Source organism: Mobula hypostoma, chromosome 5, assembly GCF_963921235.1.
Source record: "Mobula hypostoma chromosome 5, sMobHyp1.1, whole genome shotgun sequence".
Taxonomy (NCBI): domain Eukaryota; kingdom Metazoa; phylum Chordata; class Chondrichthyes; order Myliobatiformes; family Myliobatidae; genus Mobula; species Mobula hypostoma.
Window position 1 is genome coordinate 191,726,263 of NC_086101.1, and position 13,868 is coordinate 191,740,130.

Below are 13,868 nucleotides of genomic sequence, written 5' to 3' on the forward strand. Positions count from 1 at the left end.
CCACCAGCACCCGCCCAACCCATCATCTCTACCAACACATTCCCAACCCACCATCCCCACCAGCACCTTCCCGAGCCACCATCTCTACCAGCACTTTCCCGACGAAGCACCTCTCCGAGCACCTTGTCAACCCACCATCTCGACCTACACCTTCCCAACACACAATCTCCACCAGCACCTGCCCAAACCAAGACATCTACCAGCACCTTCACAACCCACCACCTCTACCAGCATGTTCCCAACCCACCACCTCTACCAGCAACTTCCCAACCCACCATCTCTACCAGCACCTTCCCAACCTACCATCTCCACCAAAACCTGCCCGGCCCACGACGTCTACCAGCACCTTCCCAACCCACGATCTCGAACAGCACCTTCCAGACCCACCATCTCCACCAGGTAATTCCCAATCCACCACCTCCAGCAGCACCTTCCCGACCCACCACATCCACCAGCACCTTCCCTACCCACAATCCCCACCAGCACCTTCCCGACCCACCATTTCCAGCAGCACCTTCCCAACTCACCACCTCTACCAGCACGTTCCTCACCCAGCACCTCCACCAGCACCTTCCCAACCCACCATCTGTACCAGCATCTTCCCAACCCACCGCCTCTACCAGCACCTTCACAACCCACCATCTCTACCAGCACCTTCCAACCCCACCACCTCCACCAGCACCTTCCCAACCCACCATCTCCACCAGCACCTTCCCAACCCATCATCTCTACCAGCACCTTCCCAACCGACCACCTCTACCAGCACCATCCCAACCCACCTCAACCAGCACCTTCCCAACACACCATCCCTAACAACACTTTCCAAAACCAACATCTCCACCAGCACCTTCCCAACCCATCATCTCTACGAGCACTTTCCCAAACCAGCATCCCCACCAGCACCTTTCCGACCAAGCATCTCGACCAGCACTTTCCTAACCCACCACCTCCACCAGCAAATTCCCAACCCACCACCTCCACCAGCACCTTCCCAACCCACCACCTCTACCAGCACCTTCCCACTCTACCAACTTCACGAGCACCTTCCCAGCCCACCATCCCTACCATCACCTTCCCAACCCAACATCTCCGCCAGCAGATACCCAACCCATCATCTCTACCAGCACATTCCCAACCCACCATCCCCACCAGCACCTTCCCGAGCCACCATCTCTACCAGCACTTTCCCGACGCAGCACCTCTCGGAGTAACTTGTCAACCCACCATCTTGACCTGCACCTTCCCAACACACCATCTCCACCAGCACCTGCCCAAACCAAGACATCTACCAGCACCTTCACAACCCACCACCTCTACCAGCACGTTCCCAGCCCACCACCACTACCAGCAACTTCCCAACCCACCATCTCTACCAGCACCTTCCCAACCCACCATCTCCACCAAAACCTGCCCGGCCCACGACGTCTGCCAGCACCTTCCCAACCCACGATCTCAACCAGCACCTTCCAGACCCACCATCTCCACCAGGAAATTCCCAATCCACCACCTCCACCAGCACCTTCCCGACCCACCACATCCACCAGCACCTTCCCAACCCACAATCCCCACCAGCACCTTCCCGACCCGCCATTTCCAGCAGCACCTTCCCAACCCACCACCTCTACCAGCACGTTCCTCACCCAGCACCTCCACCAGCACCTTCCCAGCCCACCATCTGTACCAGCATCTTCCCAACCCACCGCCTCTACCAGCACCTTCACAACCCACCATCTCTACCAGCACCTTCCAACCCCACCACCTCCACCAGCACCTTCCCAACCCACCATCTCCACCAGCACCTTCCCAACCCATCTTCTCTACCAGCACCTTCCCAACCCATCATCTCTACCAGCACCTTCCCAACCCACCATCTCCACCAGCACCTTCCCGAAACACCATCTCGACCAGCACTTTCCCAACCCACCATCTCCACCAGCAAATTCCCAACCCACAACCTGTACCAGCACCTTCCCGACACACCATCTCCACCAGTACTTTCCCGACAAACCCTCTCCAACAGCACCTTCCCAACCCACCATCTCCACCAGCACCTTCCCAACCCAGCACCTCTACCAGCACCTTCCCGACCCACCACCTCTACCAGCACCTTCCCACTCTACCGACTTCACGAGCACCCTCCCAGCCCACCATCCCTACCAGCACCTTCCCAACCCAACATCTCCACCAGCAGATTCCCAAACCACTATCTCTAACAGCATCTTCCCAACCCACCGCGTCTACCAGCACCTTCCCAACCGACCATCTCCACCAGCACCCGCCCAACCCATCATCTCTACCAACACATTCCCAACCCACCATCCCCACCAGCACCTTCGCGAGCCACCATCTCTACCAGCACTTTCCCGACGAAGCACCTCTCCGAGCACCTTGTCAACCCACCATCTCGACCTGCACCTTCCCAACACACAATCTCCACCAGCACCTGCCCAAACCAAGACATCTACCAGCACCTTCACAACCCACCACCTCTACCAGCATGTTCCCAACCCACCACCTCTACCAGCAACTTCCCAACCCACCATCTCTACCAGCACCTTCCCAACCTACCATCTCCACCAAAACCTGCCCGGTCCACGACGTCTACCAGCACCTTCCCAACCCACGATCTCGACCAGCACCTTCCAGACCCACCATCTCCACCAGGTAATTCCCAATCCACCACCTCCAGCAGCACCTTCCCGACCCACCACATCCACCAGCACCTTCCCTACCCACAATCCCCACCAGCACCTTCCCGACCCACCATTTCCAGCAGCACCTTCCGAACTCACCACCTCTACCAGCACGTTCCTCACCCAGCACCTCCACCAGCACCTTCCCAACCCACCATCTGTACCAGCATCTTCCCAACCCACCGCCTCTACCAGCACCTTCACAACCCACCATCTCTACCAGCACCTTCCAACCCCACCACCTCCACCAGCACCTTCCCAACCCACCATCTCCACCAGCACCTTCCCAACCCATCATCTCTACCAGCACCTTCCCAACCGACCACCTCTACCAGCACCATCCCAACCCACCTCAACCAGCACCTTCCCAACACACCATCCCTAACAACACTTTCCAAAACCAACATCTCCACCAGCACCTTCCCAACCCATCATCTCTACGAGCACTTTCCCAAACCAGCATCCCCACCAGCACCTTTCCGACCAAGCATCTCGACCAGCACTTTCCTAACCCACCACCTCCACCAGCAAATTCCCAACCCACCACCTCCACCAGCACCTTCCCAACCCACCACCTCTACCAGCACCTTCCCACTCTACCAACTTCACGAGCACCTTCCCAGCCCACCATCCCTACCATCACATTCCCAACCCAACATCTCCGCCAGCAGATACCCAACCCATCATCTCTACCAGCACATTTCCAACCCACCATCCCCACCAGCACCTTCCCGAGCCACCATCTCTACCAGCACTTTCCCGACGCAGCACCTCTCCGAGTAACTTGTCAACCCACCATCTTGACCTGCACCTTCCCAACACACCATCTCCACCAGCACCTGCCCAAACCAAGACATCTACCAGCACCTTCACAACCCACCACCTCTACCAGCACGTTCCCAACCCACCACCTCTACCAGCAACTTCTCAACCCACCATCTCTACCAGCACCTTCCCAACCCACCATCTCCACCAAAACCTGCCCGGCCCACGACGTCTACCAGCACCTTCCCAACCCACGATCTCAACCAGCACCTTCCAGACCCACCATCTCCACCAGGAAATTCCCAATCCACCACCTCCACCAGCACCTTCCCGACCCACCACATCCACCAGCACCTTCCCAACCCACAATCCCCACCAGCACCTTCCCGACCCGCCATTTCCAGCAGCACCTTCCCAACCCACCACCTCTACCAGCACGTTCCTCACCCAGCACCTCCACCAGCACCTTCCCAGCCCACCATCTGTACCAGCATCTTCCCAACCCACCGCCTCTACCAGCACCTTCACAACCCACCATCTCTACCAGCACCTTCCAACCCCACCACCTCCACCAGCACCTTCCCAACCCACCATCTCCACCAGCACCTTCCCAACCCATCTTCTCTACCAGCACCTTCCCAACCCATCATCTCTACCAGCACCTTCCCAACCCACCATCTCCACCAGCACCTTCCCGAAACACCATCTCGACCAGCACCTTCCCAACCCACCATCTCCACCAGCAAATTCCCAACCCACAACCTGTACCAGCACCTTCCCGACACACCATCTCCACCAGTACTTTCCCGACAAACCCTCTCCAACAGCACCTTCCCAACCCACCATCTCCACCAGCACCTTCCCAACCCAGCACCTCTACCAGCACCTTCCCGCCCCACCACCTCTACCAGCACTTTCCCAACCCACCAGCTCTACCAGCATTTTCCCAACCCACCATCTCTACCAGCATCTTCCCCACCCAACAGCTCGACCAGCACCTTCCTAACCCACCATCTGTATCAGCATCTTCCCAACCCGCCGCCTCTACCAGCACCTTCCCAACCCACCATCCGCACCAGCACATTCCCGAGCCACCATATCTACGAGCACCTTCCCAACCGACCACCTCTACCAGCACCTTCCCCACCCAACACCTCCAGCAGCAACTTCCCAACCCACGATCTCTACCAGCACCTTCCCGACCCACCACCTCCATCAGCACCTTCACGACCCACCACCTCCACGAGCACCTTCCCGACCCACCATCTCTACCGGCACCTTCACAACCCACAATCCCTACCAGCACCTTCCCAACCCACCATCTCCACCAGAACATTCCCGACCTACCATCCTCACCAGAACCTTCCCGACCCACCATCTCTACCAGCACCTTCCCAACCCAGCACCTCCAGCAGCACCTTCTCGACCCACCATCCCCACCAGCACCTTCCCGACCCACCATCCCCACCAGCACCTTCCCAACCCACCATCTCTACCAGCACCTTCCCGACCCACAATCCCTACTAGCACCTTCCCAGCCCAACATCTCCAGCAGCAATTTCCCAACCCACCATCCTCACCACAACCTTACCGACCCACCATCCCCACCAGCACCTTCCCGACACACCATCTCACCAACGCCTTCCCAAACCACATCTCCACCAGCAAATTCCCAACCCACAACCTCTACCAGCATCTTCCCGACACACCATCTCCACCAGCACGTTCCCGACAAACCCTCTCCAACAGCACCTTCACGACTCACCACCTCCACCAGCACCTTCCCAACCCACCATCCCTACCAGCACCTTCCCAACCCAATATCTCCACCAGCACCTTCCCAATCCATCATCTCTGCTAGCACCTTCCAAACCCACAATCCACACCAGCACCTTCCCAACCCATGATCTCCACCAGCACCTTCCGACAAACCCTCTGCAACAGCACCTTCCCAACCCATCTCCACCAGCACCTTCCCAATCCACAAACCCCACGAGCACCTACCCGACCCAACATCTCGAACAGCACCTTCCCAACCCACCATCTCCACTTGCAAATTCCCAACCCATCATCTCTACTAGCACCTTCCCAACTAAACATCATGCCAGCACTTTCCCAACCCACCACCTCTACCAGCACCTTCCCGAACCACCATCCCCACCAGCACCTTCCCAACCCACCATCTCCACCAGCAACTTCCCAACACACCACCTCCACCAGCACCTTCCAAACCCACCACCTGTACCAGCACCTTCCCAACCCACCATGTTTACCAGCATCTTCCCAACCCACCGCCTCTACCAGCACCTTCACAACCCACCATCTTCAACAGCACCTTCCAACCCCACCACCTCCACCAGCACCTTCCCACCCCACCACCTCCACCAGCACCTTCCCAACTCACCATCCCTACGAGCACCTTCCCAACCCACCATTCCCACCAGCACCTTCCCGACCCACCAACTCTACCAGCACCTTCCCAAACCACCTCCACCACCACCTTCCCGACCCACCATCCCCACCAGCACCTTCCCGACACACCATCTCACCAACACCTTCCCAAACCACATCTCCACCAGCAAATTCCCAACCCACCACCTCTACCAGCACCTTCCCGACACACCATCTCCACCAGCACGTTCCCGACAAACCCTCTCCAACAGCACCTTCACGACTCACCACCTCCACCATCACCTTCACAATGCACCAACTCTACCAGCACCTTCCCAACACAAAACCTCCACGAGCACCTTCCAACCCCACCACCTCCACCAGCACCTTCCCAACCCACTATCCCTACCAGTACCTTCCCAACCCACCATCTCCACCAGCACCATCCCAACCCATCATCTCTACCAGCAACTTCCCAACCCACCATCTCCACCAGCACCTTCCCGACCCACCATCTCTACCTGCACCTTCCCAACCCAGCACCTCCACCACCACCTTCCCGACCCACCATCTCTACCAGCACCTTCCCGACCCACCATCTCCACCAGCACTTTCCCGACAAACCCTCTCCAACAGCAGCTTCACGACCCACCACCTCCACCAGCCCCATCACAAACCACCATCGCTACCAGCACTTTCTCACCCAACCACCACCACCAGCACCTTCCCAACCCATCATCTCTGCTATCACTTTCCAAACCCACAATCCCCACCAGCACCTTCCCGACCCATCATCTTTACCAGCACCTTCCGAACCCACCATCTCCACCAGCAAATTCCCAACCCACAAACTTCACCAGTACCTTCCAAACCCACTATCTCTAAAAGCACTTTCCCAACCCACCACCTCTACCAGCACCTTCCCGACCCACCATCTCCACCAGCACCTTCCCGACAAATCCTCTCCAACAGCATCTTCCCAAACGATCTCCACCAGCACCGTCCCAAGCCACAATCTCTACCAGCATCTTCCCAAACCACCATCTCTAACAGCAGCTTGCCAACCCACCGCCTCTATCAGCACCTTCCCGACCGACCACCTCTACCAGCACCTTCCCAGCCCACCACCTCAACCAGCACCTTCCCAACGCATCATCTCTACGAGCACCTTCCCAACCCAGCATCCCCACCAGCACCATTCCGACCACTCATCTGGACCAGCACTTTCCCAACCCACCAGCTCCACCAGCAAATTCCCAACCCACCACCTCCACCAGCACCTTCCCAACCCACCACCTCTACCAGCACCTTCCCACTCTACCAACTTCACGAGCACCTTCCCAGCCCACCATCCCTACCATCACCTTCCCAACACAACATCTCCACCAGCACCTTCCCAACCCACCATCCCTACCAGCACCTTCCCAACCCAATATCTCCACCAGCACCTTCCCAGCCCATCATCTCTGCTAGCACCTTCCAAACCCACAATCCCCACCAGCACCTTCCCGACCCATCATCTCTACCAGCACCTTCCCTCCCCACCATCCCTACCAGCACATTCCCAACCAAACATCTCCACCAGCACCTTCCCAACCCATCATCTCCACCAGCAACTTCCCGACAAACCCTCTCCAACAGCACCTTCCCGTCCCAACATCTCCACCAGCACGTTCCCAACCCACCACCTCTACCAGCAACTTCCCAACCCAACATCTCTACCAGCACCTTCCCAACCCACCATCTCCACCAAAACCTGCCCGGCCCACGACGTCTACCAGCACCTTCCCAACCCACGATCTCAACCAGCACCTTCCAGACCCACCATCTCCACCAGGAAATTCCCAATCCACCACCTCCACCAGCACCTTCCCGACCCACCACATCCACCAGCACCTTCCCAACCCACAATCCCCACCAGCACCTTCCCGACCCACCATTTCCAGCAGCACCTTCCCAACCCACCACTTCTACCAGCACGTTCCTCACCCAGCACCTCCACCAGCACCTTCCCAGCCCACCATCTGTACCAGCATCTTCCCAACCCACCGCCTCTACCAGCACCTTCACAACCCACCATCTCTACCAGCACCTTCCAACCCCACCACCTCCACCAGCACCTTCCCAACCCAGCATCTCCACCAGCACCTTCCCAACCCATCATCTCTACCAGCACCTTCCCAACCCATCATCTCTACCAGCACCTTCCCAACCCACCATCCCCACCAGCACCTTCCCGAAACACCATCTCGACCAGCACCTTCCCAACCCACCATCTCCACCAGCAAATTCCCAACCCACAACCTATACCAGCACCTTCCCGACACACCATCTCCACCAGTACTTTCCCGACAAACCGTCTGCAACAGCACCTTCACGACTCACCACCTCCACCAGCACCTTCCCAAACAACCACTTCTACGAGCACCTTCCTCACCGAGCACCTCCACCAGCACATTCCCAACCCACCATCTGTACTAGCGCCTTCCCAGCACACAACCTCCACCAGCATCTTCCAACCCCACCACCTCCAACAGCACCTTCCCAACCCACTATCCCTACCAGTACCTTCCCAACCCACCATCTCCACCAGCACCATCCCAACCCATCATCTGTACCGGCACCTTCCCAACCCACCATCCTCACCAGCACCTTCCCGGCCCAGCATCTCGACCTGCACCTTCCAGACCCAGCAACTCCACCACCACCTTCCCGACCCACCATCTCCACCAGCACTTTCCTGACAAACCCTCTCCAACAGCACATTCCCAACCTACCATCTCCACCAGCAAATTCCCAACCCACAAACTTCACCAGCACCTTCCAAACCCACCATCTCTAAAAGCGCTTTCCCAACCCACCACCTCTACCAGCACCTTCCCGACCCAGCATCTCCACCAGCACCTTCCCGACAAATCCTCTCCAACAGCACCTTCCCAAACCATCTCCACCAGCACCGTCCCAAGCCACAATCTCTACCAGCATCTTCCCAAACCACCATCTCTAACAGCAGCTTCCCAACCCACCGCCTCTACCAGCACCTCTACCAGCACCTTCCCAACCCACCACCTCAACCAGCACCTTCCCAACACATCATCCCTAACAACACTTTCCCAAACCAACATCTCCACCAGCATCTTCCCAACCCATCATCTCTACGAGCACCTTCCCAACCCAGCATCCCCACCAGCACCTTTCCGACCAACCATCTCGACCAGCACTTTCCTAACCCACCACCTCCACCAGCAAATTCCCAACCCACCACCTCCACCAGCACCTTCCCAACCCACCACCTCCACCAGCACCTTCCCAACCCACCACCTCTACCAGCACCTTCCCAACCCAACATCTCCACCAGCACCTTCCCAAACCATCATCTCCACCAGCACCTTCCCGACAAACCCTCTCCAACAGCACCTTCCCAACACATCTCTACCAGCACCTTCCCAATCCACAAACCCCACCAGCACCTTCCCGACCCAGCATCTCGACCAGCACCTTCACGACCCAGCATCTCGACCAGCACCTTCCCAACCCACCATCTCCACTTGCTAATTCCCAACCCATCATCTCTACCTGCACCTTCCCAACTAATCATCTCTACCAGCACTTTCCCAACCCACCACCTCTACCAGCACCTTCCCACTCCACCAACTTCACGAGCACCTTCCCAGCCCACCATCCCTACCAGCACCTTCCCCACCCAACATCTCCACCAGCACCTTCCCAAACCATCATCTCCACCAGCACCTTCCCGACAAACCCTCTCCAACAGCGACTTCCCAACCCATCTCTACCAGCACCTTCCCAATCCACAAACCCCACCAGCACCTTCCCGACCCAGCATCTCGACCAGCACCTTCACGACCCACCATCTCGACCAGCACCTTCCCAACCCACCATCTCCACTTGCAAATTCCCAACCCATCATCTCTACCTGCACCTTCCCAACTAATCATCTCTATCAGCACTTTCCCAACCCACCACCTCTACCAGCACCTTCCCACTCCACCAACTTCACGAGCACCTTCCCAGCCCACCATCCCTACCAGCACCTTCCCTACCCAACATGTCCACCAGCACCTTCCCAACCCATCATCTCCACCGCACCTTCCCGACAAACCCTCACCAACAGCACCTTCCCAAACCATCTCCACCAGCACCTTCCCAATCCACAGACCCCACCAGCACCTTTCCTGACCCAGCATCTCGACCAGTACCTTCACGACCCACCATCTCGACCAGCACCTCCCCAACCCACCATCTCCACTTGCAAATTCCCAACCCATCATCTCTACCAGCACCTTCCCAACTAACCATCTCTACCAGCACTTTCCCAACACACCACCTCTACCAGCACCTTCCCGAACCACCATCTCCACCAGCACCTTCGCGACAAATCCTATCCAACAGCACCTTCCCAAGCCATCTCCACCAGCATCTTCCCAAACCACCATCTCTAACAGCAGCTTCCCAACCCACCGCCTCTACCAGCACCTTCCCAACCGACCACCTCTACCAGCACCATCCCAACCCACCACCTCAACCAGCACCTTCCCAACACACCATCCCTAACAACACTTTCCCAAACCAACATCTCCACCAGCACCTTCCCAACCCATCATCTCTACGAGCACTTTCCCAACCCAGCATCACCACCAGCACCTTTCCGACCAACCATCTCGACCAGCACTTTCCTAACCCACCACCTCCACCAGCAAATTCCCAACCCACCACTTCCAACAGCACCTTCCCAACCCACCACCTCTACCAGCACCTTCCCACTCTACCAACTTCACGAGCACCTTCCCAGCCCACCATCCCTACCAGCACCTTCCCAACCCAACATCTCCACCAGCAGATTCCCAAACCATATATCTAACAGCATCTTCCAAACCCACCGCCTCTACCAGCACCTTCCCAACCGACCATCTCCACCAGCACCCGCCCAACCCATCATCTCTACCAGCACATTCCCAACCCACCATCCTCACCAGCACCTTCCCGAGCCACCATCCCTACCAGCACTTTCCCGACGCAGCACCTCTCCGAGCACCTTGTCAACCCACCATCTTGACCTGCACCTTCCCAACACACTATCTCCACCTGCACCTGCCCAAACCAAGACATCTACCAGCACCTTCACAACCCACCACCTCTACCAGCACGTTCCCAACCCACCACCTCTACCAGCAACTTCCCAACCCACCATCTCTACCAGCACCTTCCCAACCCACCATCTCCACCAAAACCTGCCCGGCCCACGACGTCTACCAGCACCTTCCCAACCCACGATCTCAACCAGCACCTTCCAGACCCACCATCTCCACCAGGAAATTCCCAATCCACCACCTCCACCAGCACCTTCCCGACCCACCACATCCACCAGCACCTTCCCAACCCACAATCCCCACCAGCAACTTCCCGACCCACCATTTCCAGCAGCACCTTCCCAACCCACCACCTCTACCAGCACGTTCCTCACCCAGCACCTCCACCAGCACCTTCCCAGCCCACCATCTGTACCAGCATCTTCCCAACCCACCGCCTCTACCAGCACCTTCACAACCCACCATCTCTACCAGCACCTTCCAACCCCACCACCTCCACCAGCACCTTCCCAACCCACCATCTCCACCAGCACCTTCCCAACCCATCTTCTGTACCAGCACCTTCCCAACCCATCATCTCGACCAGCACCTTCCCAACCCACCATCCCCACCAGCACCTTCCCGAAACACCATCTCGACCAGCACCTTCCCAACCCATCATCTCCACCAGCAAATTCCCAACCCACAACCTATACCAGCACCTTCCCGACACACCATCTCCACCAGTACTTTCCCGACAAAGCCTTCCAACAGCACCTTCCCAACCCACCATCTCCACCAGCACCTTCCCAACCCAGCACCTCTACCAGCACCTTCCCGACCCACCACCTCTACCAGCACTTTCCCAACCCACCAGCTCTACCAGCATTTTCCCAACCCACCATCTCTACCAGCATCTTCCCCACCCAACAGCTCGACCAGCACCTTCCTAACCCACCATCTGTACCAGCATCTTCCCAACCCGCCACCTCTACCAGCACCTTCCCAACCACCATCTCGAGCAGCACCTTCCCAACCCACCACTTCTACCAGCACATTCCCAATCCACCATCTGCACCAGCAACTTTTCAACCCACAATCCCTACCAGCACCTTCCCAACCCAACATCTCCACCAGCAACTTCCCAACGCATCATCTCTACCAGCACATTCGCAACCCACCAGATCCACCAGCACCTTCCCAACCCACCATCCGCACCAGCACATTCCCGACCGACCACCTCTACCAGCACCTACCCCACCCAACACCTCCAGCAGCAACTTCCCAAACCACGATCTCTACCAGCACCTTCCCGACCCACCACCTCCATCAGCACCTTCACGACCCACCACCTCCACCAGCACCTTCCCGACCCACCATCTCTACCGGCACCTTCACAACCCACAATCCCTACCAGCACCTTCCCAACCCACCATCTCCACCAGAACATTCCCGACCTACCATCCTCACCAGAACCTTCCCGACCCACCATCTCTACCAGCACCTTCCCAACCCAGCACCTCCAGCAGCACCTTCTCGACCCACCATCCCCACCAGCACCTTCCCGACCCACCATCCCCACCAGCACCTTCCCAACCCACCATCTCTACCAGCACCGTCCCGACCCACAATCCCTACTAGCACCTTCCCAGCCCAACATCTCCAGCAGCACTTTCCCAACCCACCATCCTCACCACAACCTTACCGACCCACCATCCCCACCAGCACCTTCCCGACACACCATCTCACCAACACCTTCCCAAACCACATCTCCACCAGCAAATTCCCAACCCACAACCTCTACCAGCATCTTCACGACACACCACCTCCACCAGCACGTTCCCGACAAACCCTCTCCAACAGCACCTTCACGACTCACCACCTCCACCAGCACCTTCCCAACCCACCATCCCTACCAGCACCTTCCCAACCCAATATCTCCACCAGCACCTTCCCAACCCATCATCTCTGCTAGCACCTTCCAAACCCACAATCCACACCAGCGCCTTCCCAACCCATCTCCACCAGCACCTTCCCAATCCACAAACCCCACGAGCACCTACCCGACCCAACATCTCGAACAGCACCTTCCCAACCCACCATCTCCACTTGCAAATTCCCAACCCATCATCTCTACTAGCACCTTCCCAACTAACCATCATGCCAGCACTTTCCCAACCCACCACCTCTACCAGCACCTTCCCGAACCACCATCCCCACCAGCACCTTCCCAACCCACCATCTCCACCAGCAACTTCCCAACACACCACCTCCACCAGCACCTTCCAAACCCACCATCTGTACCAGTACCTTCCCAACCCACCATGTTTACCAGCATCTTCCCAACCCACCGCCTCTACCAGCACCTTCACAACCCACCATCTTCAACAGCACCTTCCAACCCCACCACCTCCACCAGCACCTTCCCAACTCACCATCCCTACGAGCACCTTCCCAACCCACCATTCCCACCAGCACCTTCCCGACCCACCAACTCTACCAGCACCTTCCCAAACCACCTCCACCACCACCTTCCCGACCCACCATCCCCACCAGCACCTTCCCGACACACCATCTCACCAACACCTTCCCAAACCACATCTCCACCAGCAAATTCCCAACCCACCACCTCTACCAGCACCTTCCCGACACACCATCTCCACCAGCACGTTCCCGACAAACCCTCTCCAACAGCACCTTCACGACTCACCACCTCCACCATCACCTTCACAACGCACTAACTCTACCAGCACCTTCCCAACACACAACCTCCACGAGCACCTTCCAACCCCACCACCTCCACCAGCGCCTTCCCAACCCACTATCCCTACCAGCACCTTCCCGACCCACCATCTCCACCAGCACTTTCCCGACAAACCCTCTCCAACAGCAGCTTCACGACCCACCACCTCCACCAGCCCCTTCACAA